We start from the raw sequence: 16,039 nt of genomic DNA, 5'->3' as shown, positions 1-16,039 counted from the left end.
ATTCTTTAGCATCACCATGTCGGGTGCGATCATACCAGCACTAATGCACCGGATCCCATCAGAACTCCGAAGTTAAGCGTGCTTGGGCGAGAGTAGTACTAGGATGGGTGACCTCCTGGGAAGTCCTCGTGTTGCACCCCTTTTTTTTTTTTTTTTCCTCTCTTTCCCCGCGCCTTTCACCCTCGGAGTTTCCCTTTTCTCCCGGCCCGACCGAGGGAACTCGCTCGGTGGGCCGGTGCGTCGATGCCGCTGCCCGGATCGCGCCGAACGCCTGCGGACCTGCTGCGCTGCTTCTTTTCCTTATATCCATTCTTTAGCATCACCATGTCGGGTGCGATCATACCAGCACTAATGCACCGGATCCCATCAGAACTCCGAAGTTAAGCGTGCTTGGGCGAGAGTAGTACTAGGATGGGTGACCTCTTGGGAAGTCCTCGTGTTGCACCCCTTTTTTTTTTTTTTTTTCCTCTCTTTCCCCGCGCCTTTCACCCTCGGAGTTTCCCTTTTCTCCCGGCCCGACCGAGGGAACTCGCTCGGTGGGCCGGTGCGTCGATGCCGCTGCCCGGATCGCGCCGAACGCATGCGGACCTGCTGCGCTGCTTCTTTTCCTTATATCCATTCTTTAGCATCACCATGTCGGGTGCGATCATACCAGCACTAATGCACCGGATCCCATCAGAACTCCGAAGTTAAGCGTGCTTGGGCGAGAGTAGTACTAGGATGGGTGACCTCCTGGGAAGTCCTCGTGTTGCACCCTTTTTTTTTTTTTTTTCCTCTCTTTCCCCGCGCCTTTCACCCTCGGAGTTTCCCTTTTCTCCCGGCCCGACCGAGGGAACTCGCTCGGTGGGCCGGTGCGTCGATGCCGCTGCCCGGATCGCGCCGAACGCCTGCGGACCTGCTGCGCTGCTTCTTTTCCTTATATCCATTCTTTAGCATCACCATGTCGGGTGCGATCATACCAGCACTAATGCACCGGATCCCATCAGAACTCCGAAGATAAGCGTGCTTGGGCGAGAGAAGTACTAGGATGGGTGACCTCCTGGGAAGTCCTCGTGTTGCACCCCTTTTTTTTTTTTTTTTCCTCTCTTTCCCCGCGCCTTTCACCCTCGGAGTTTCCCTTTTCTCCCGGCCCGACCGAGGGAACTCGCTCGGTGGGCCGGTGCGTCGATGCCGCTGCCCGGATCGCGCCGAACGCATGCGGACCTGCTGCGCTGCTTCTTTTCCTTATATCCATTCTTTAGCATCACCATGTCGGGTGCGATCATACCAGCACTAATGCACCGGATCCCATCAGAACTCCGAAGTTAAGCGTGCTTGGGCGAGAGTAGTACTAGGATGGGTGACCTCCTGGGAAGTCCTCGTGTTGCACCCTTTGTTTTTTTTTTTTTCCTCTCTTTCCCCGCGCCGCACGCCTGCGGACCTGCTGCGCTGCTTCTTTTCCTTATATCCATTCTTTAGCATCACCATGTCGGGTGTGATCATACCAGCACTAATGCACCGGATCCCATCAGAACTCCGAAGATAAGCGTGCTTGGGCGAGAGTAGTACTAGGATGGGTGACCTCCTGGGAAGTCCTCGTGTTGCACCCCTTTTTTTTTTTTTTTTCCTCTCTTTCCCCGCGCCTTTCACCCTCGGAGTTTCCCTTTTCTCCCGGCCCGACCGAGGGAACTCGCTCGGTGGGCCGGTGCGTCGATGCCGCTGCCCGGATCGCGCCGAACGCCTGCGGACCTGCTGCGCTGCTTCTTTTCCTTATATCCATTCTTTAGCATCACCATGTCGGGTGCGATCATACCAGCACTAATGCACCGGATCCCATCAGAACTCCGAAGTTAAGCGTGCTTGGGCGAGAGTAGTACTAGGATGGGTGACCTCCTGGGAAGTCCTCGTGTTGCACCCCTTTTTTTTTTTTTTTTCCTCTCTTTCCCCGCGCCTTTCACCCTCGGAGTTTCCCTTTTCTCCCGGCCCGACCGAGGGAACTCGCTCGGTGGGCCGGTGCGTCGATGCCGCTGCCCGGATCGCGCCGAACGCATGCGGACCTGCTGCGCTGCTTCTTTTCCTTATATCCATTCTTTAGCATCACCATGTCGGGTGCGATCATACCAGCACTAATGCACCGGATCCCATCAGAACTCCGAAGTTAAGCGTGCTTGGGCGAGAGTAGTACTAGGATGGGTGACCTCCTGGGAAGTCCTCGTGTTGCACCCTTTTTTTTTTTTTTTTCCTCTCTTTCCCCGCGCCTTTCACCCTCGGAGTTTCCCTTTTCTCCCGGCCCGACCGAGGGAACTCGCTCGGTGGGCCGGTGCGTCGATGCCGCTGCCCGGATCGCGCCGAACGCCTGCGGACCTGCTGCGCTGCTTCTTTTCCTTATATCCATTCTTTAGCATCACCATGTCGGGTGTGATCATACCAGCACTAATGCACCGGATCCCATCAGAACTCCGAAGATAAGCGTGCTTGGGCGAGAGTAGTACTAGGATGGGTGACCTCCTGGGAAGTCCTCGTGTTGCACCCCTTTTTTTTTTTTTTTTTTCCTCTCTTTCCCCGCGCCTTTCACCCTCGGAGTTTCCCTTTTCTCCCGGCCCGACCGAGGGAACTCGCTCGGTGGGCCGGTGCGTCGATGCCGCTGCCCGGATCGCGCCGAACGCATGCGGACCTGCTGCGCTGCTTCTTTTCCTTATATCCATTCTTTAGCATCACCAAGTCGGGTGCGATCATACCAGCACTAATGCACCGGATCCCATCAGAACTCCGAAGTTAAGCGTGCTTGGGCGAGAGTAGTACTAGGATGGGTGACCTCCTGGTAAGTCCTCGTGTTGCACCCTTTTTTTTTTTTTTTTCCTCTCTTTCCCCGCGCCTTTCACCCTCGGAGTTTCCCTTTTCTCCCGGCCCGACCGAGGGAACTCGCTCGGTGGGCCGGTGCGTCGATGCCGCTGCCCGGATCGCGCCGAACGCATGTCGGGTGCGATCATACCAGCACTAATGCACCGGATCCCATCAGAACTCCGAAGTTAAGCGTGCTTGGGCGAGAGTAGTACTAGGATGGGTGACCTCCTGGGAAGTCCTCGTGTTGCACCCATTTTTTTTTTTTTCCTCTCTTTCCCAGCGCCTTTCACCCTCGGAGTTTCCCTTTTATCCCGGCCCGACCGAGGGAACTCGCTCGGTGGGCCGGTTCGTCGATGCCGCTGCCCGGATCGCGCCGAACGCCTGCGGACCTGCTGCGCTGCTTCTTTTCCTTATATCCATTCTTTAGCATCACCATGTCGGGTGCGATCATACCAGCACTAATGCACCGGATCCCATCAGAACTCCGAAGTTAAGCGTGCTTGGGCGAGAATAGTACTAGGATGGGTGACCTCCTGGGAAGTCCTCGTGTTGCACCCCTTTTTTTTTTTTTTTTTCCTCTCTTTCCCCGCGCCTTTCACCCTCGGAGTTTCCCTTTTATCCCGGCCCGACCGAGGGAACTCGCTCGGTGGGACGGTGCGTCGATGCCGCTGCCCGGATCGCGCCGAACGCATGCGGACCTGCTGCGCTGCTTCTTTTCCTTATATCCATTCTTTAGCATCACCATGTCGGGTGCGATCATACCAGCACTAATGCACCGGATCCCATCAGAACTCCGATGTTAAGCGTGCTTGGGCGAGAGTAGTACTAGGATGGGTGACCTCCTAGGAAGTCCTCGTGTTGCACCCCTTTTTTTTTTTTTTTTTCCTCTCTTTCCCCGCGCCTTTCACCCTCGGAGTTTCCCTTTTCTCCCGGCCCGACCGAGGGAACTCGCTCGGTGGGCCGGTGCGTCGATGCCGCTGCCCGGATCGCGCCGAACGCATGCGGACCTGCTGCGCTGCTTCTTTTCCTTATATCCATTCTTTAGCATCACCATGTCGGGTGCGATCATACCAGCACTAATGCACCGGATCCCATCAGAACTCCGAAGTTAAGCGTGCTTGGGCGAGAGTAGTACTAGGATGGGTGACCTCCTGGGAAGTCCTCGTGTTGCACCCCTTTTTTTTTTTTTTTTCCTCTCTTTCCCCGCGCCTTTCACCCTCGGAGTTTCCCTTTTCTCCCGGCCCGACCGAGGGAACTCGCTCGGTGGGCCGGTGCGTCGATGCCGCTGCCCGGATCGCGCCGAACGCCTGCGGACCTGCTGCGCTGCTTCTTTTCCTTATATCCATTCTTTAGCATCACCATGTCGGGTGCGATCATACCAGCACTAATGCACCGGATCCCATCAGAACTCCGAAGATAAGCGTGCTTGGGCGAGAGTAGTACTAGGATGGGTGACCTCTTGGGAAGTCCTCGTGTTGCACCCCTTTTTTTTTTTTTTTTTCCTCTCTTTCCCCGCGCCTTTCACCCTCGGAGTTTCCCTTTTCTCCCGGCCCGACCGAGGGAACTCGCTCGGTGGGCCGGTGCGTCGATGCCGCTGCCCGGATCGCGCCGAACGCATGCGGACCTGCTGCGCTGCTTCTTTTCCTTATATCCATTCTTTAGCATCACCATGTCGGGTGCGATCATACCAGCACTAATGCACCGGATCCCATCAGAACTCCGAAGTTAAGCGTGCTTGGGCGAGAGTAGTACTAGGATGGGTGACCTCCTGGGAAGTCCTCGTGTTGCACCCTTTTTTTTTTTTTTTTCCTCTCTTTCCCCGCGCCTTTCACCCTCGGAGTTTCCCTTTTCTCCCGGCCCGACCGAGGGAACTCGCTCGGTGGGCCGGTGCGTCGATGCCGCTGCCCGGATTGCGCCGAACGCCTGCGGACCTGCTGCGCTGCTTCTTTTCCTTATATCCATTCTTTAGCATCACCATGTCGGGTGCGATCATACCAGCACTAATGCACCGGATCCCATCAGAACTCCGAAGATAAGCGTGCTTGGGCGAGAGAAGTACTAGGATGGGTGACCTCCTGGGAAGTCCTCGTGTTGCACCCCTTTTTTTTTTTTTTTTTTCCTCTCTTTCCCCGCGCCTTTCACCCTCGGAGTTTCCCTTTTCTCCCGGCCCGACCGAGGGAACTCGCTCGGTGGGCCGGTGCGTCGATGCCGCTGCCCGGATCGCGCCGAACGCATGCGGACCTGCTGCGCTGCTTCTTTTCCTTATATCCATTCTTTAGCATCACCATGTCGGGTGCGATCATACCAGCACTAATGCACCGGATCCCATCAGAACTCCGAAGTTAAGCGTGCTTGGGCGAGAGTAGTACTAGGATGGGTGACCTCCTGGGAAGTCCTCGTGTTGCACCCTTTTTTTTTTTTTTTTCCTCTCTTTCCCCGCGCCTTTCACCCTCGGAGTTTCCCTTTTCTCCCGGCCCGACCGAGGGAACTCGCTCGGTGGGCCGGTGCGTCGATGCCGCTGCCCGGATCGCGCCGAACGCCTGCGGACCTGCTGCGCTGCTTCTTTTCCTTATATCCATTCTTTAGCATCACCATGTCGGGTGTGATCATACCAGCACTAATGCACCGGATCCCATCAGAACTCCGAAGATAAGCGTGCTTGGGCGAGAGTAGTACTAGGATGGGTGACCTCCTGGGAAGTCCTCGTGTTGCACCCCTTTTTTTTTTTTTTTTCCTCTCTTTCCCCGCGCCTTTCACCCTCGGAGTTTCCCTTTTCTCCCGGCCCGACCGAGGGAACTCGCTCGGTGGGCCGGTGCGTCGATGCCGCTGCCCGGATCGCGCCGAACGCATGCGGACCTGCTGCGCTGCTTCTTTTCCTTATATCCATTCTTTAGCATCACCATGTCGGGTGCGATCATACCAGCACCAATGCACCGGATCCCATCAGAACTCCGAAGTTAAGCGTGCTTGGGCGAGAGTAGTACTAGGATGGGTGACCTCCTGGGAAGTCCTCGTGTTGCACCCTTTTTTTTTTTTTTTTCCTCTCTTTCCCCGCGCCTTTCACCCTCGGAGTTTCCCTTTTCTCCCGGCCCGACCGAGGGAACTCGCTCGGTGGGCCGGTGCGTCGATGCCGCTGCCCGGATCGCGCCGAACGCCTGCGGACCTGCTGCGCTGCTTCCTTTCCTTATATCCATTCTTTAGCATCACCATGTCGGGTGGGATCATACCAGCACTAATGCACCGGATCCCATCAGAACTCCGAAGCTAAGCGTGCTTGGGCGAGAGTAGTACTAGGATGGGTGACCTCCTGGGAAGTCCTCGTGTTGCACCCCTTTTTTTTTTTTTTTTCCTCTCTTTCCCCGCGCCTTTCACCCTCGGAGTTTCCCTTTTCTCCCGGCCCGACCGAGGGAACTCGCTCGGTGGGCCGGTGCGTCGATGCCGCTGCCCGGATCGCGCCGAACGCATGCGGACCTGCTGCGCTGCTTCTTTTCCTTATATCCATTCTTTAGCATCACCATGTCGGGTGCGATCATACCAGCACTAATGCACCGGATCCCATCAGAACTCCGAAGTTAAGCGTGCTTGGGCGAGAGTAGTACTAGGATGGGTGACCTCCTGGGAAGTCCTCGTGTTGCACCCATTTTTTTTTTTTTTCCTCTCTCTCCCCGCGCCTTTCACCCTCGGAGTTTCCCTTTTCTCCCGGCCCGACCGAGGGAACTCGCTCGGTGGGCCGGTGCGTCGATGCCGCTGCCCGGATCGCGCCGAACGCCTGCGGACCTGCTGCGCTGCTTCTTTTCCTTATATCCATTCTTTAGCATCACCATGTCGGGTGCGATCATACCAGCACTAATGCACCGGATCCCATCAGAACTCCGAAGTTAAGCGTGCTTGGGCGAGAGTAGTACTAGGATGGGTGACCTCCTGGGAAGTCCTCGTGTTGCACCCCTTTTTTTTTTTTTTTTTTCCTCTCTTTCCCCGCGCCTTTCACCCTCGGAGTTTCCCTTTTCTCCCGGCCCGACCGAGGGAACTCGCTCGGTGGGCCGGTGCGTCGATGCCGCTGCCCGGATCGCGCCGAACGCATGCGGACCTGCTGCGCTGCTTCTTTTCCTTATATCAATTCTTTAGCATCACCATGTCGGGTGCGATCATACCAGCACTAATGCACCGGATCCCATCAGAACTCCGAAGTTAAGCGTGCTTGGGCGAGAGTAGTACTAGGATGGGTGACCTCCTGGGAAGTCCTCGTGTTGCACCCTTTTTTTTTTTTTTTCCTCTCTTTCCCCGCGCCTTTCACCCTCGGAGTTTCCCTTTTCTCCCGGCCCGACCGAGGGAACTCGCTCGGTGGGCCGGTGCGTCGATGCCGCTGCCCGGATCGCGCCGAACGCATGCGGACCTGCTGCGCTGCTTCTTTTCCTTATATCCATTCTTTAGCATCACCATGTCGGGTGCGATCATACCAGCACTAATGCACCGGATCCCATCAGAACTCCGAAGTTAAGCGTGCTTGGGCGAGAGTAGTACTAGGATGGGTGACCTCCTGGGAAGTCCTCGTGTTGCACCCATTTTTTTTTTTTTTTCCTCTCTTTCCCCGCGCCTTTCACCCTCGGAGTTTCCCTTTTATCCCGGCCCGACCGAGGGAACTCGCTCGGTGGGACGGTGCATCGATGCCGCTGCCCGGATCGCGCCGAACGCATGCGGACCTGCTGCGCTGCTTCTTTTCCTTATATCAATTCTTTAGCATCACCATGTCGGGTGCGATCATACCAGCACTAATGCACCGGATCCCATCAGAACTCCGAAGTTAAGCGTGCTTGGGCGAGAGTAGTACTAGGATGGGTGACCTCCTGGGAAGTCCTCGTGTTGCACCCTTTTTTTTTTTTTTTTCCTCTCTTTCCCCGCGCCTTTCACCCTCGGAGTTTCCCTTTTCTCCCGGCCCGACCGAGGGAACTCGCTCGGTGGGCCGGTGCGTCGATGCCGCTGCCCGGATCGCGCCGAACGCCTGCGGACCTGCTGCGCTGCTTCTTTTCCTTATATCCATTCTTTAGCATCACCATGTCGGGTGCGATCATACCAGCACTAATGCACCGGATCTCATCAGAACTCCGAAGTTAAGCGTGCTTGGGCGAGATTAGTACTAGGATGGGTGACCTCCTGGGAAGTCCTCGTGTTGCACCCCTTTTTTTTTTTTTTTTTTCCTCTCTTTCCCCGCGCCTTTCACCCTCGGAGTTTCCCTTTTATCCCGGCCCGACCGAGGGAACTCGCTCGGTGGGACGGTGCGTCGATGCCGCTGCCCGGATCGCGCCGAACGCATGCGGACCTGCTGCGCTGCTTCTTTTCCTTATATCCATTCTTTAGCATCACCATGTCGGGTGCGATCATACCAGCACTAATGCACCGGATCCCATCAGAACTCCGAAGTTAAGCGTGCTTGGGCGAGAGTAGTACTAGGATGGGTGACCTCCTGGGAAGTCCTCGTGTTGCACCCTTTTTTTTTTTTTTTCCTCTCTTTCCCCGCGCCTTTCACCCTCGGAGTTTCCCTTTTCTCCCGGCCCGACCGAGGGAACTCGCTCGGTGGGCCGGTGCGTCGATGCCGCTGCCCGGATCGCGCCGAACGCCTGCGGACCTGCTGCGCTGCTTCTTTTCCTTATATCCATTCTTTAGCATCACCATGTCGGGTGCGATCATACCAGCACTAATGCACCGGATCTCATCAGAACTCCGAAGTTAAGCGTGCTTGGGCGAGAGTAGTACTAGGATGGGTGACCTCCTGGGAAGTCCTCGTGTTGCACCCCTTTTTTTTTTTTTTTTTCCTCTCTTTCCCCGCGCCTTTCACCCTCGGAGTTTCCCTTTTATCCCGGCCCGACCGAGGGAACTCGCTCGGTGGGACGGTGCGTCGATGCCGCTGCCCGGATCGCGCCGAACGCATGCGGACCTGCTGCGCTGCTTCTTTTCCTTATATCCATTCTTTAGCATCACCATGTCGGGTGCGATCATACCAGCACTAATGCACCGGATCCCATCAGAACTCCGAAGTTAAGCGTGCTTGGGCGAGAGTAGTACTAGGATGGGTGACCTCCTGGGAAGTCCTCGTGTTGCACCCTTTTTTTTTTTTTTTTTTCCTCTCTTTCCCCGCGCCTTTCACCCTCGGAGTTTCCCTTTTCTCCCAGCCCGACCGAGGGAACTCGCTCGGTGGGCCGGTGCGTCGATGCCGCTGCCCGGATCGCGCCGAACGCATGCGGACCTGCTGCGCTGCTTCTTTTCCTTATATCCATTCTTTAGCATCACCATGTCGGGTGTGATCATACCAGCACTAATGCACCGGATCCCATCAGAACTCCGAAGATAAGCGTGCTTGGGCGAGAGTAGTACTAGGATGGGTGACCTCCTGGGAAGTCCTCGTGTTGCACCCCTTTTTTTTTTTTTTTTTCCTCTCTTTCCCCGCGCCTTTCACCCTCGGAGTTTCCCTTTTCTCCCGGCCCGACCGAGGGAACTCGCTCGGTGGGCCGGTGCGTCGATGCCGCTGCCCGGATCGCGCCGAACGCATGCGGACCTGCTGCGCTGCTTCTTTTCCTTATATCCATTCTTTAGCATCACCATGTCGGGTGCGATCATACCAGCACCAATGCACCGGATCCCATCAGAACTCCGAAGTTAAGCGTGCTTGGGCGAGAGTAGTACTAGGATGGGTGACCTCCTGGGAAGTCCTCGTGTTGCACCCTTTTTTTTTTTTTTTTCCTCTCTTTCCCCGCGCCTTTCACCCTCGGAGTTTCCCTTTTCTCCCGGCCCGACCGAGGGAACTCGCTCGGTGGGCCGGTGCGTCGATGCCGCTGCCCGGATCGCGCCGAACGCCTGCGGACCTGCTGCGCTGCTTCTTTTCCTTATATCCATTCTTTAGCATCACCATGTCGGGTGGTATCATACCAGCACTAATGCACCGGATCCCATCAGAACTCCGAAGCTAAGCGTGCTTGGGCGAGAGTAGTACTAGGATGGATGACCTCCTGGGAAGTCCTCGTGTTGCACCCCTTTTTTTTTTTTTTTTTCCTCTCTTTCCCCGCGCCTTTCACCCTCGGAGTTTCCCTTTTCTCCCGGCCCGACCGAGGGAACTCGCTCGGTGGGCCGGTGCGTCGATGCCGCTGCCCGGATCGCGCCGAACGCATGCGGACCTGCTGCGCTGCTTCTTTTCCTTATATCCATTCTTTAGCATCACCATGTCGGGTGCGATCATACCAGCACTAATGCACCGGATCCCATCAGAACTCCGAAGTTAAGCGTGCTTGGGCGAGAGTAGTACTAGGATGGGTGACCTCCTGGGAAGTCCTCGTGTTGCACCCATTTTTTTTTTTTTCCTCTCTCTCCCCGCGCCTTTCACCCTCGGAGTTTCCCTTTTCTCCCGGCCCGACCGAGGGAACTCGCTCGGTGGGCCGGTGCGTCGATGCCGCTGCCCGGATCGCGCCGAACGCCTGCGGACCTGCTGCGCTGCTTCTTTTCCTTATATCCATTCTTTAGCATCACCATGTCGGGTGCGATCATACCAGCACTAATGCACCGGATCCCATCAGAACTCCGAAGTTAAGCGTGCTTGGGCGAGAGTAGTACTAGGATGGGTGACCTCCTGGGAAGTCCTCGTGTTGCACCCTTTTTTTTTTTTTTTTTTCCTCTCTTTCCCCGCGCCTTTCACCCTCGGAGTTTCCCTTTTCTCCCAGCCCGACCGAGGGAACTCGCTCGGTGGGCCGGTGCGTCGATGCCGCTGCCCGGATCGCGCCGAACGCATGCGGACCTGCTGCGCTGCTTCTTTTCCTTATATCCATTCTTTAGCATCACCATGTCGGGTGCGATCATACCAGCACTAATGCACCGGATCCCATCAGAACTCCGAAGTTAAGCGTGCTTGGGCGAGAGTAGTACTAGGATGGGTGACCTCCTGGGAAGTCCTCGTGTTGCACCCTTTTTTTTTTTTTTTTTTCCTCTCTTTCCCCGCGCCTTTCACCCTCGGAGTTTCCCTTTTCTCCCAGCCCGACCGAGGGAACTCGCTCGGTGGGCCGGTGCGTCGATGCCGCTGCCCGGATCGCGCCGAACGCATGCGGACCTGCTGCGCTGCTTCTTTTCCTTATATCCATTCTTTAGCATCACCATGTCGGGTGTGATCATACCAGCACTAATGCACCGGATCCCATCAGAACTCCGAAGATAAGCGTGCTTGGGCGAGAGTAGTACTAGGATGGGTGACCTCCTGGGAAGTCCTCGTGTTGCACCCCTTTTTTTTTTTTTTTTTCCTCTCTTTCCCCGCGCCTTTCACCCTCGGAGTTTCCCTTTTCTCCCGGCCCGACCGAGGGAACTCGCTCGGTGGGCCGGTGCGTCGATGCCGCTGCCCGGATCGCGCCGAACGCATGCGGACCTGCTGCGCTGCTTCTTTTCCTTATATCCATTCTTTAGCATCACCATGTCGGGTGCGATCATACCAGCACCAATGCACCGGATCCCATCAGAACTCCGAAGTTAAGCGTGCTTGGGCGAGAGTAGTACTAGGATGGGTGACCTCCTGGGAAGTCCTCGTGTTGCACCCTTTTTTTTTTTTTTTTCCTCTCTTTCCCCGCGCCTTTCACCCTCGGAGTTTCCCTTTTCTCCCGGCCCGACCGAGGGAACTCGCTCGGTGGGCCGGTGCGTCGATGCCGCTGCCCGGATCGCGCCGAACGCCTGCGGACCTGCTGCGCTGCTTCTTTTCCTTATATCCATTCTTTAGCATCACCATGTCGGGTGGTATCATACCAGCACTAATGCACCGGATCCCATCAGAACTCCGAAGCTAAGCGTGCTTGGGCGAGAGTAGTACTAGGATGGATGACCTCCTGGGAAGTCCTCGTGTTGCACCCCTTTTTTTTTTTTTTTTTCCTCTCTTTCCCCGCGCCTTTCACCCTCGGAGTTTCCCTTTTCTCCCGGCCCGACCGAGGGAACTCGCTCGGTGGGCCGGTGCGTCGATGCCGCTGCCCGGATCGCGCCGAACGCATGCGGACCTGCTGCGCTGCTTCTTTTCCTTATATCCATTCTTTAGCATCACCATGTCGGGTGCGATCATACCAGCACTAATGCACCGGATCCCATCAGAACTCCGAAGTTAAGCGTGCTTGGGCGAGAGTAGTACTAGGATGGGTGACCTCCTGGGAAGTCCTCGTGTTGCACCCATTTTTTTTTTTTTCCTCTCTCTCCCCGCGCCTTTCACCCTCGGAGTTTCCCTTTTCTCCCGGCCCGACCGAGGGAACTCGCTCGGTGGGCCGGTGCGTCGATGCCGCTGCCCGGATCGCGCCGAACGCCTGCGGACCTGCTGCGCTGCTTCTTTTCCTTATATCCATTCTTTAGCATCACCATGTCGGGTGCGATCATACCAGCACTAATGCACCGGATCCCATCAGAACTCCGAAGTTAAGCGTGCTTGGGCGAGAGTAGTACTAGGATGGGTGACCTCCTGGGAAGTCCTAGTGTTGCACCCCTTTTTTTTTTTTTTTTCCTCTCTTTCCCCGCGCCTTTCACCCTCGGAGTTTCCCTTTTCTCCCGGCCCGACCGAGGGAACTCGCTCGGTGGGCCGGTGCGTCGATGCCGCTGCCCGGATCGCGCCGAACGCATGCGGACCTGCTGCGCTGCTTCTTTTCCTTATATCCATTCTTTAGCATCACCATGTCGGGTGCGATCATACCAGCACTAATGCACCGGATCCCATCAGAACTCCGAAGTTAAGCGTGCTTGGGCGAGAGTAGTACTAGGATGGGTGACCTCCTAGGAAGTCCTCGTGTTGCACCCCTTTTTTTTTTTTTTTTCCTCTCTTTCCCCGCGCCTTTCACCCTCGGAGTTTCCCTTTTCTCCCGGCCCGACCGAGGGAACTCGCTCGGTGGGCCGGTGCGTCGATGCCGCTGCCCGGATCGCGCCGAACGCATGCGGACCTGCTGCGCTGCTTCTTTTCCTTATATCCATTCTTTAGCATCACCATGTCGGGTGCGATCATACCAGCACTAATGCACCGGATCCCATCAGAACTCCGAAGTTAAGCGTGCTTGGGCGAGAGTAGTACTAGGATGGGTGACCTCCTAGGAAGTCCTCGTGTTGCACCCTTTTTTTTTTTTTTTTTTCCTCTCTTTCCCCGCGCCTTTCACCCTCGGAGTTTCCCTTTTATCCCGGCCCGACCGAGGGAACTCGCTCGGTGGGACGGTGCGTCGATGCCGCTGCCCGGATCGCGCCGAACGCATGCGGACCTGCTGCGCTGCTTCTTTTCCTTATATCCATTCTTTAGCATCACCATGTCGGGTGCGATCATACCAGCACTAATGCACCGGATCCCATCAGAACTCCGAAGTTAAGCGTGCTTGGGCGAGAGTAGTACTAGGATGGGTGACCTCCTGGGAAGTCCTCGTGTTGCACCCTTTTTTTTTTTTTTTCCTCTCTTTCCCCGCGCCTTTCACCCTCGGAGTTTCCCTTTTCTCCCGGCCCGACCGAGGGAACTCGCTCGGTGGGCCGGTGCGTCGATGCCGCTGCCCGGATCGCGCCGAACGCCTGCGGACCTGCTGCGCTGCTTCTTTTCCTTATATCCATTCTTTAGCATCACCATGTCGGGTGCGATCATACCAGCACTAATGCACCGGATCTAATCAGAACTCCGAAGTTAAGCGTGCTTGGGCGAGAGTAGTACTAGGATGGGTGACCTCCTGGGAAGTCCTCGTGTTGCACCACTTTTTTTTTTTTTTTTTCCTCTCTTTCCCCGCGCCTTTCACCCTCGGAGTTTCCCTTTTCTCCCGGCCCGACCGAGGGAACTCGCTCGGTGGGCCGGTGGGTCGATGCCGCTGCCCGGATCGCGCCGAACGCATGCGGACCTGCTCCGCTGCTTCTTTTCCTTATATCCATTCTTTAGCTTCACCATGTGGGGTGCGATCATACCAGCACTAATGCACCGGATCCCATCAGAACTCCGAAGTTAAGCGTGCTTGGGCGAGAGTAGTACAAGGATGGGTGACCTCCTGGGAAGTCCTCGTGTTGCACCCTTTTTTTTTTTTTTTCCTCTCTTTGCCCGCGCCTTTCACCCTCGGAGTTTCCCTTTTCTCCCGGCCCGACCGAGGGAACTCGCTCGGTGGGCCGGTGCGTCGATGCCGCTGCCCGGATCGCGCCGAACGCCTGCGGACCTGCTGCGCTGCTTCTTTTCCTTATATCCATTCTTTAGCATCACCATGTCGGGTGCGATCATACCAGCACTAATTCACCGGATCCCATCAGAACTCCGAAGTTAAGCGTGCTTGGGCGAGAGTAGTACTAGGATGGGTGACCTCGTTGGAAGTCCTCGTGTTGCACCCTTTTTTTTTTTTTTTTCCTCTCTTTCCCCGCGCCTTTCACCCTCGGAGTTTCCCTTTTCTCCCGGCCCGACCGAGGGAACTCGCTCGGTGGGCCGGTGCGTCGATGCCGCTGCCCGGATCGCGCCGAACGCCTGCGGACCTGCTGCGCTGCTTCTTTTCCTTATATCCATTCTTTAGCATCACCATGTCGGGTGCGATGATTCCAGCACTAATGCACCGGATCCCATCAGAACTCCGAAGTTAAGCGTGCTTGGGCGAGAGTAGTACTAGGATGGGTGACCTCCTGGGAAGTCCTCGTGTTGCACCCCTTTTTTTTTTTTTTTTTCCTCTCTTTCCCCGCGCCTTTCACCCTCGGAGTTTCCCTTTTCTCCCGGCCCGACCGAGGGAACTCGCTCGGTGGGCCGGTGCGTCGATGCCGCTGCCCGGATCGCGCCGAACGCCTGCGGACCTGCTGCGCTGCTTCGTTTCCTTATATCCATTCTTTAGCATCACCATGTCGGGTGCGATCATACCAGCACTAATGCACCGGATCCCATCAGAACTCCGAAGTTAAGCGTGCTTGGGCGAGAGTAGTACTAGGATGGGTGACCTCCTGGGAAGTCCTCGTGTTGCACCCCCTTTTTTTTTTTTTTTCCCTCTCTTTCCCCGCGCCTTTCACCCTCGGAGTTTCCCTTTTATCCCGGCCCGACCGAGGGAACTCGCTCGGTGGGACGGTGCGTCGATGCCGCTGCCCGGATCGCGCCGAACGCATGCGGACCTGCTGCGCTGCTTCTTTTCCTTATATCCATTCTTTAGCATCACCATGTCGGGTGCGATCATACCAGCACTAATGCACCGGATCCCATCAGAACTCCGAAGTTAAGCGTGCTTGGGCGAGAGTAGTACTAGGATGGGTGACCTCCTGGGAAGTCCTCGTGTTGCACCCTTTTTTTTTTTTTTTCCTCTCTTTCCCCGCGCCTTTCACCCTCGGAGTTTCCCTTTTCTCCCGGCCCGACCGAGGGAACTCGCTCGGTGGGCCGGTGCGTCGATGCCGCTGCCCGGATCGCGCCGAACGCCTGTGGACCTGCTGCGCTGCTTCTTTTCCTTATATCCATTCTTTAGCATCACCATGTCGGGTGCGATCATACCAGCACTAATGCACCGGATCCCATCAGAACTCCGAAGTTAAGCGTGCTTGGGCGAGAGTAGTACTAGGATGGGTGACCTCCTGGGAAGTCCTCGTGTTGCACCCCTTTTTTTTTTTTTTTTTCCTCTCTTTCCCCGCGCCTTTCACCCTCGGAGTTTCCCTTTTCTCCCGGCCCGACCGAGGGAACTCGCTCGGTGGGCCGGTGCGTCGATGCCGCTGCCCGGATCGCGCCGAACGCATGCGGACCTGCTGCGCTGCTTCTTTTCCTTATATCCATTCTTTAGCATCACCATGTCGGGTGCGATCATACCAGCACTAATGCACCGGATCCCATCAGAACTCCGAAGTTAAGCGTGCTTGGGCGAGAGTAGTACTAGGATGGGTGACCTCCTGGGAAGTCCTCGTGTTGCACCCCTTTTTTTTTTTTTTTTCCCTCTCTTTCCCCGCGCCTTTCACCCTCGGAGTTTTCCTTTTCTCCCGGCCCGACCGAGGGAACTCGCTCGGTGGGCCGGTGCGTCGATGCCGCTGCCCGGATCGCGCCGAACGCATGCGGACCTGCTGCGCTGCTTCTTTTCCTTATATCCATTCTTTAGCATCACCATGTCGGGTGCGATCATACCAGCACTAACGCACCGGATCCCATCAGAACTCCGAAGTTAAGCGTGCTTGGGCGAGAGTAGTACTAGGATGGGTGACCTCCTGGGAAGTCCTCGTGTTGCACCCTTTTTTTTTTTTTTTTCCTCTCTTTCCCCGCGCC

The 16,039-nt window shown here is 56.2% G+C and overlaps 53 non-coding genes across 53 annotated transcripts; all 53 read left to right on the top strand.

Moving 5' to 3' along the window:
* Positions 1-21: 21 nt before the first annotated feature.
* On the top strand, positions 22-140 carry LOC132800911 (5S ribosomal RNA). The gene has a single exon (XR_009636027.1). It is a non-coding gene; the product is annotated as a 5S ribosomal RNA (ribosomal RNA).
* A 189-nt stretch (positions 141-329) lies between these two features.
* LOC132801256 (5S ribosomal RNA) lies at positions 330-448 on the top strand. Its single transcript, XR_009636372.1, has one exon. It is a non-coding gene; the product is annotated as a 5S ribosomal RNA (ribosomal RNA).
* A 190-nt stretch (positions 449-638) lies between these two features.
* Positions 639-757, top strand: LOC132801214 (5S ribosomal RNA). Its single transcript, XR_009636330.1, has one exon. It is a non-coding gene; the product is annotated as a 5S ribosomal RNA (ribosomal RNA).
* A 188-nt stretch (positions 758-945) lies between these two features.
* LOC132801745 (5S ribosomal RNA) lies at positions 946-1,064 on the top strand. Its single transcript, XR_009636865.1, has one exon. It is a non-coding gene; the product is annotated as a 5S ribosomal RNA (ribosomal RNA).
* A 189-nt stretch (positions 1,065-1,253) lies between these two features.
* On the top strand, positions 1,254-1,372 carry LOC132801213 (5S ribosomal RNA). Its single transcript, XR_009636329.1, has one exon. It is a non-coding gene; the product is annotated as a 5S ribosomal RNA (ribosomal RNA).
* Positions 1,373-1,470: 98 nt separating this feature from the next.
* Positions 1,471-1,589, top strand: LOC132801795 (5S ribosomal RNA). The gene has a single exon (XR_009636916.1). It is a non-coding gene; the product is annotated as a 5S ribosomal RNA (ribosomal RNA).
* Positions 1,590-1,778: 189 nt separating this feature from the next.
* On the top strand, positions 1,779-1,897 carry LOC132800910 (5S ribosomal RNA). Its single transcript, XR_009636026.1, has one exon. It is a non-coding gene; the product is annotated as a 5S ribosomal RNA (ribosomal RNA).
* A 189-nt stretch (positions 1,898-2,086) lies between these two features.
* Positions 2,087-2,205, top strand: LOC132801212 (5S ribosomal RNA). The gene has a single exon (XR_009636328.1). It is a non-coding gene; the product is annotated as a 5S ribosomal RNA (ribosomal RNA).
* Positions 2,206-2,393: 188 nt separating this feature from the next.
* LOC132801794 (5S ribosomal RNA) lies at positions 2,394-2,512 on the top strand. The gene has a single exon (XR_009636915.1). It is a non-coding gene; the product is annotated as a 5S ribosomal RNA (ribosomal RNA).
* A 191-nt stretch (positions 2,513-2,703) lies between these two features.
* LOC132801916 (5S ribosomal RNA) lies at positions 2,704-2,822 on the top strand. Its single transcript, XR_009637037.1, has one exon. It is a non-coding gene; the product is annotated as a 5S ribosomal RNA (ribosomal RNA).
* Positions 2,823-2,957: 135 nt separating this feature from the next.
* LOC132801286 (5S ribosomal RNA) lies at positions 2,958-3,076 on the top strand. The gene has a single exon (XR_009636402.1). It is a non-coding gene; the product is annotated as a 5S ribosomal RNA (ribosomal RNA).
* Positions 3,077-3,262: 186 nt separating this feature from the next.
* On the top strand, positions 3,263-3,381 carry LOC132801318 (5S ribosomal RNA). Its single transcript, XR_009636434.1, has one exon. It is a non-coding gene; the product is annotated as a 5S ribosomal RNA (ribosomal RNA).
* Positions 3,382-3,571: 190 nt separating this feature from the next.
* Positions 3,572-3,690, top strand: LOC132801890 (5S ribosomal RNA). Its single transcript, XR_009637011.1, has one exon. It is a non-coding gene; the product is annotated as a 5S ribosomal RNA (ribosomal RNA).
* A 190-nt stretch (positions 3,691-3,880) lies between these two features.
* On the top strand, positions 3,881-3,999 carry LOC132800909 (5S ribosomal RNA). The gene has a single exon (XR_009636025.1). It is a non-coding gene; the product is annotated as a 5S ribosomal RNA (ribosomal RNA).
* Positions 4,000-4,188: 189 nt separating this feature from the next.
* Positions 4,189-4,307, top strand: LOC132801690 (5S ribosomal RNA). The gene has a single exon (XR_009636810.1). It is a non-coding gene; the product is annotated as a 5S ribosomal RNA (ribosomal RNA).
* A 190-nt stretch (positions 4,308-4,497) lies between these two features.
* On the top strand, positions 4,498-4,616 carry LOC132801211 (5S ribosomal RNA). Its single transcript, XR_009636327.1, has one exon. It is a non-coding gene; the product is annotated as a 5S ribosomal RNA (ribosomal RNA).
* Positions 4,617-4,804: 188 nt separating this feature from the next.
* Positions 4,805-4,923, top strand: LOC132801744 (5S ribosomal RNA). The gene has a single exon (XR_009636864.1). It is a non-coding gene; the product is annotated as a 5S ribosomal RNA (ribosomal RNA).
* Positions 4,924-5,114: 191 nt separating this feature from the next.
* LOC132801210 (5S ribosomal RNA) lies at positions 5,115-5,233 on the top strand. The gene has a single exon (XR_009636326.1). It is a non-coding gene; the product is annotated as a 5S ribosomal RNA (ribosomal RNA).
* Positions 5,234-5,421: 188 nt separating this feature from the next.
* Positions 5,422-5,540, top strand: LOC132801793 (5S ribosomal RNA). The gene has a single exon (XR_009636914.1). It is a non-coding gene; the product is annotated as a 5S ribosomal RNA (ribosomal RNA).
* A 189-nt stretch (positions 5,541-5,729) lies between these two features.
* LOC132801456 (5S ribosomal RNA) lies at positions 5,730-5,848 on the top strand. The gene has a single exon (XR_009636572.1). It is a non-coding gene; the product is annotated as a 5S ribosomal RNA (ribosomal RNA).
* Positions 5,849-6,036: 188 nt separating this feature from the next.
* LOC132801747 (5S ribosomal RNA) lies at positions 6,037-6,155 on the top strand. Its single transcript, XR_009636866.1, has one exon. It is a non-coding gene; the product is annotated as a 5S ribosomal RNA (ribosomal RNA).
* A 189-nt stretch (positions 6,156-6,344) lies between these two features.
* LOC132801285 (5S ribosomal RNA) lies at positions 6,345-6,463 on the top strand. Its single transcript, XR_009636401.1, has one exon. It is a non-coding gene; the product is annotated as a 5S ribosomal RNA (ribosomal RNA).
* Positions 6,464-6,650: 187 nt separating this feature from the next.
* LOC132800908 (5S ribosomal RNA) lies at positions 6,651-6,769 on the top strand. Its single transcript, XR_009636024.1, has one exon. It is a non-coding gene; the product is annotated as a 5S ribosomal RNA (ribosomal RNA).
* Positions 6,770-6,960: 191 nt separating this feature from the next.
* LOC132801209 (5S ribosomal RNA) lies at positions 6,961-7,079 on the top strand. Its single transcript, XR_009636325.1, has one exon. It is a non-coding gene; the product is annotated as a 5S ribosomal RNA (ribosomal RNA).
* A 187-nt stretch (positions 7,080-7,266) lies between these two features.
* On the top strand, positions 7,267-7,385 carry LOC132801283 (5S ribosomal RNA). The gene has a single exon (XR_009636399.1). It is a non-coding gene; the product is annotated as a 5S ribosomal RNA (ribosomal RNA).
* Positions 7,386-7,573: 188 nt separating this feature from the next.
* On the top strand, positions 7,574-7,692 carry LOC132801208 (5S ribosomal RNA). Its single transcript, XR_009636324.1, has one exon. It is a non-coding gene; the product is annotated as a 5S ribosomal RNA (ribosomal RNA).
* Positions 7,693-7,880: 188 nt separating this feature from the next.
* Positions 7,881-7,999, top strand: LOC132801505 (5S ribosomal RNA). Its single transcript, XR_009636621.1, has one exon. It is a non-coding gene; the product is annotated as a 5S ribosomal RNA (ribosomal RNA).
* A 191-nt stretch (positions 8,000-8,190) lies between these two features.
* Positions 8,191-8,309, top strand: LOC132801207 (5S ribosomal RNA). The gene has a single exon (XR_009636323.1). It is a non-coding gene; the product is annotated as a 5S ribosomal RNA (ribosomal RNA).
* Positions 8,310-8,496: 187 nt separating this feature from the next.
* Positions 8,497-8,615, top strand: LOC132801366 (5S ribosomal RNA). The gene has a single exon (XR_009636482.1). It is a non-coding gene; the product is annotated as a 5S ribosomal RNA (ribosomal RNA).
* Positions 8,616-8,805: 190 nt separating this feature from the next.
* On the top strand, positions 8,806-8,924 carry LOC132801205 (5S ribosomal RNA). The gene has a single exon (XR_009636321.1). It is a non-coding gene; the product is annotated as a 5S ribosomal RNA (ribosomal RNA).
* Positions 8,925-9,114: 190 nt separating this feature from the next.
* Positions 9,115-9,233, top strand: LOC132801792 (5S ribosomal RNA). The gene has a single exon (XR_009636913.1). It is a non-coding gene; the product is annotated as a 5S ribosomal RNA (ribosomal RNA).
* A 190-nt stretch (positions 9,234-9,423) lies between these two features.
* On the top strand, positions 9,424-9,542 carry LOC132801455 (5S ribosomal RNA). Its single transcript, XR_009636571.1, has one exon. It is a non-coding gene; the product is annotated as a 5S ribosomal RNA (ribosomal RNA).
* Positions 9,543-9,730: 188 nt separating this feature from the next.
* LOC132802186 (5S ribosomal RNA) lies at positions 9,731-9,849 on the top strand. The gene has a single exon (XR_009637309.1). It is a non-coding gene; the product is annotated as a 5S ribosomal RNA (ribosomal RNA).
* Positions 9,850-10,039: 190 nt separating this feature from the next.
* LOC132801282 (5S ribosomal RNA) lies at positions 10,040-10,158 on the top strand. Its single transcript, XR_009636398.1, has one exon. It is a non-coding gene; the product is annotated as a 5S ribosomal RNA (ribosomal RNA).
* A 186-nt stretch (positions 10,159-10,344) lies between these two features.
* Positions 10,345-10,463, top strand: LOC132801204 (5S ribosomal RNA). Its single transcript, XR_009636320.1, has one exon. It is a non-coding gene; the product is annotated as a 5S ribosomal RNA (ribosomal RNA).
* A 190-nt stretch (positions 10,464-10,653) lies between these two features.
* Positions 10,654-10,772, top strand: LOC132801203 (5S ribosomal RNA). Its single transcript, XR_009636319.1, has one exon. It is a non-coding gene; the product is annotated as a 5S ribosomal RNA (ribosomal RNA).
* Positions 10,773-10,962: 190 nt separating this feature from the next.
* LOC132801791 (5S ribosomal RNA) lies at positions 10,963-11,081 on the top strand. Its single transcript, XR_009636912.1, has one exon. It is a non-coding gene; the product is annotated as a 5S ribosomal RNA (ribosomal RNA).
* Positions 11,082-11,271: 190 nt separating this feature from the next.
* On the top strand, positions 11,272-11,390 carry LOC132801454 (5S ribosomal RNA). Its single transcript, XR_009636570.1, has one exon. It is a non-coding gene; the product is annotated as a 5S ribosomal RNA (ribosomal RNA).
* A 188-nt stretch (positions 11,391-11,578) lies between these two features.
* LOC132802185 (5S ribosomal RNA) lies at positions 11,579-11,697 on the top strand. Its single transcript, XR_009637308.1, has one exon. It is a non-coding gene; the product is annotated as a 5S ribosomal RNA (ribosomal RNA).
* A 190-nt stretch (positions 11,698-11,887) lies between these two features.
* Positions 11,888-12,006, top strand: LOC132801281 (5S ribosomal RNA). Its single transcript, XR_009636397.1, has one exon. It is a non-coding gene; the product is annotated as a 5S ribosomal RNA (ribosomal RNA).
* Positions 12,007-12,192: 186 nt separating this feature from the next.
* Positions 12,193-12,311, top strand: LOC132801687 (5S ribosomal RNA). Its single transcript, XR_009636807.1, has one exon. It is a non-coding gene; the product is annotated as a 5S ribosomal RNA (ribosomal RNA).
* A 189-nt stretch (positions 12,312-12,500) lies between these two features.
* On the top strand, positions 12,501-12,619 carry LOC132801463 (5S ribosomal RNA). Its single transcript, XR_009636579.1, has one exon. It is a non-coding gene; the product is annotated as a 5S ribosomal RNA (ribosomal RNA).
* A 189-nt stretch (positions 12,620-12,808) lies between these two features.
* LOC132801537 (5S ribosomal RNA) lies at positions 12,809-12,927 on the top strand. Its single transcript, XR_009636653.1, has one exon. It is a non-coding gene; the product is annotated as a 5S ribosomal RNA (ribosomal RNA).
* Positions 12,928-13,117: 190 nt separating this feature from the next.
* Positions 13,118-13,236, top strand: LOC132801202 (5S ribosomal RNA). The gene has a single exon (XR_009636318.1). It is a non-coding gene; the product is annotated as a 5S ribosomal RNA (ribosomal RNA).
* A 187-nt stretch (positions 13,237-13,423) lies between these two features.
* On the top strand, positions 13,424-13,542 carry LOC132802158 (5S ribosomal RNA). Its single transcript, XR_009637282.1, has one exon. It is a non-coding gene; the product is annotated as a 5S ribosomal RNA (ribosomal RNA).
* A 190-nt stretch (positions 13,543-13,732) lies between these two features.
* Positions 13,733-13,851, top strand: LOC132801767 (5S ribosomal RNA). The gene has a single exon (XR_009636887.1). It is a non-coding gene; the product is annotated as a 5S ribosomal RNA (ribosomal RNA).
* Positions 13,852-14,038: 187 nt separating this feature from the next.
* Positions 14,039-14,157, top strand: LOC132801987 (5S ribosomal RNA). Its single transcript, XR_009637108.1, has one exon. It is a non-coding gene; the product is annotated as a 5S ribosomal RNA (ribosomal RNA).
* Positions 14,158-14,345: 188 nt separating this feature from the next.
* On the top strand, positions 14,346-14,464 carry LOC132801806 (5S ribosomal RNA). The gene has a single exon (XR_009636927.1). It is a non-coding gene; the product is annotated as a 5S ribosomal RNA (ribosomal RNA).
* Positions 14,465-14,654: 190 nt separating this feature from the next.
* LOC132800907 (5S ribosomal RNA) lies at positions 14,655-14,773 on the top strand. The gene has a single exon (XR_009636023.1). It is a non-coding gene; the product is annotated as a 5S ribosomal RNA (ribosomal RNA).
* A 190-nt stretch (positions 14,774-14,963) lies between these two features.
* On the top strand, positions 14,964-15,082 carry LOC132801201 (5S ribosomal RNA). The gene has a single exon (XR_009636317.1). It is a non-coding gene; the product is annotated as a 5S ribosomal RNA (ribosomal RNA).
* Positions 15,083-15,269: 187 nt separating this feature from the next.
* Positions 15,270-15,388, top strand: LOC132800905 (5S ribosomal RNA). The gene has a single exon (XR_009636021.1). It is a non-coding gene; the product is annotated as a 5S ribosomal RNA (ribosomal RNA).
* Positions 15,389-15,578: 190 nt separating this feature from the next.
* On the top strand, positions 15,579-15,697 carry LOC132800904 (5S ribosomal RNA). The gene has a single exon (XR_009636020.1). It is a non-coding gene; the product is annotated as a 5S ribosomal RNA (ribosomal RNA).
* Positions 15,698-15,887: 190 nt separating this feature from the next.
* On the top strand, positions 15,888-16,006 carry LOC132801264 (5S ribosomal RNA). Its single transcript, XR_009636380.1, has one exon. It is a non-coding gene; the product is annotated as a 5S ribosomal RNA (ribosomal RNA).
* The last annotated feature ends 33 nt before the right edge of the window (positions 16,007-16,039 follow it).

This window comes from Ziziphus jujuba, chromosome 2 (assembly GCF_031755915.1).
Source record: "Ziziphus jujuba cultivar Dongzao chromosome 2, ASM3175591v1".
Classification (NCBI taxonomy): Eukaryota; Viridiplantae; Streptophyta; class Magnoliopsida; order Rosales; family Rhamnaceae; genus Ziziphus; species Ziziphus jujuba.
Note: the sequence above shows the minus strand (reverse complement) of the source record. Positions and strands in the feature narration are given on the sequence as shown.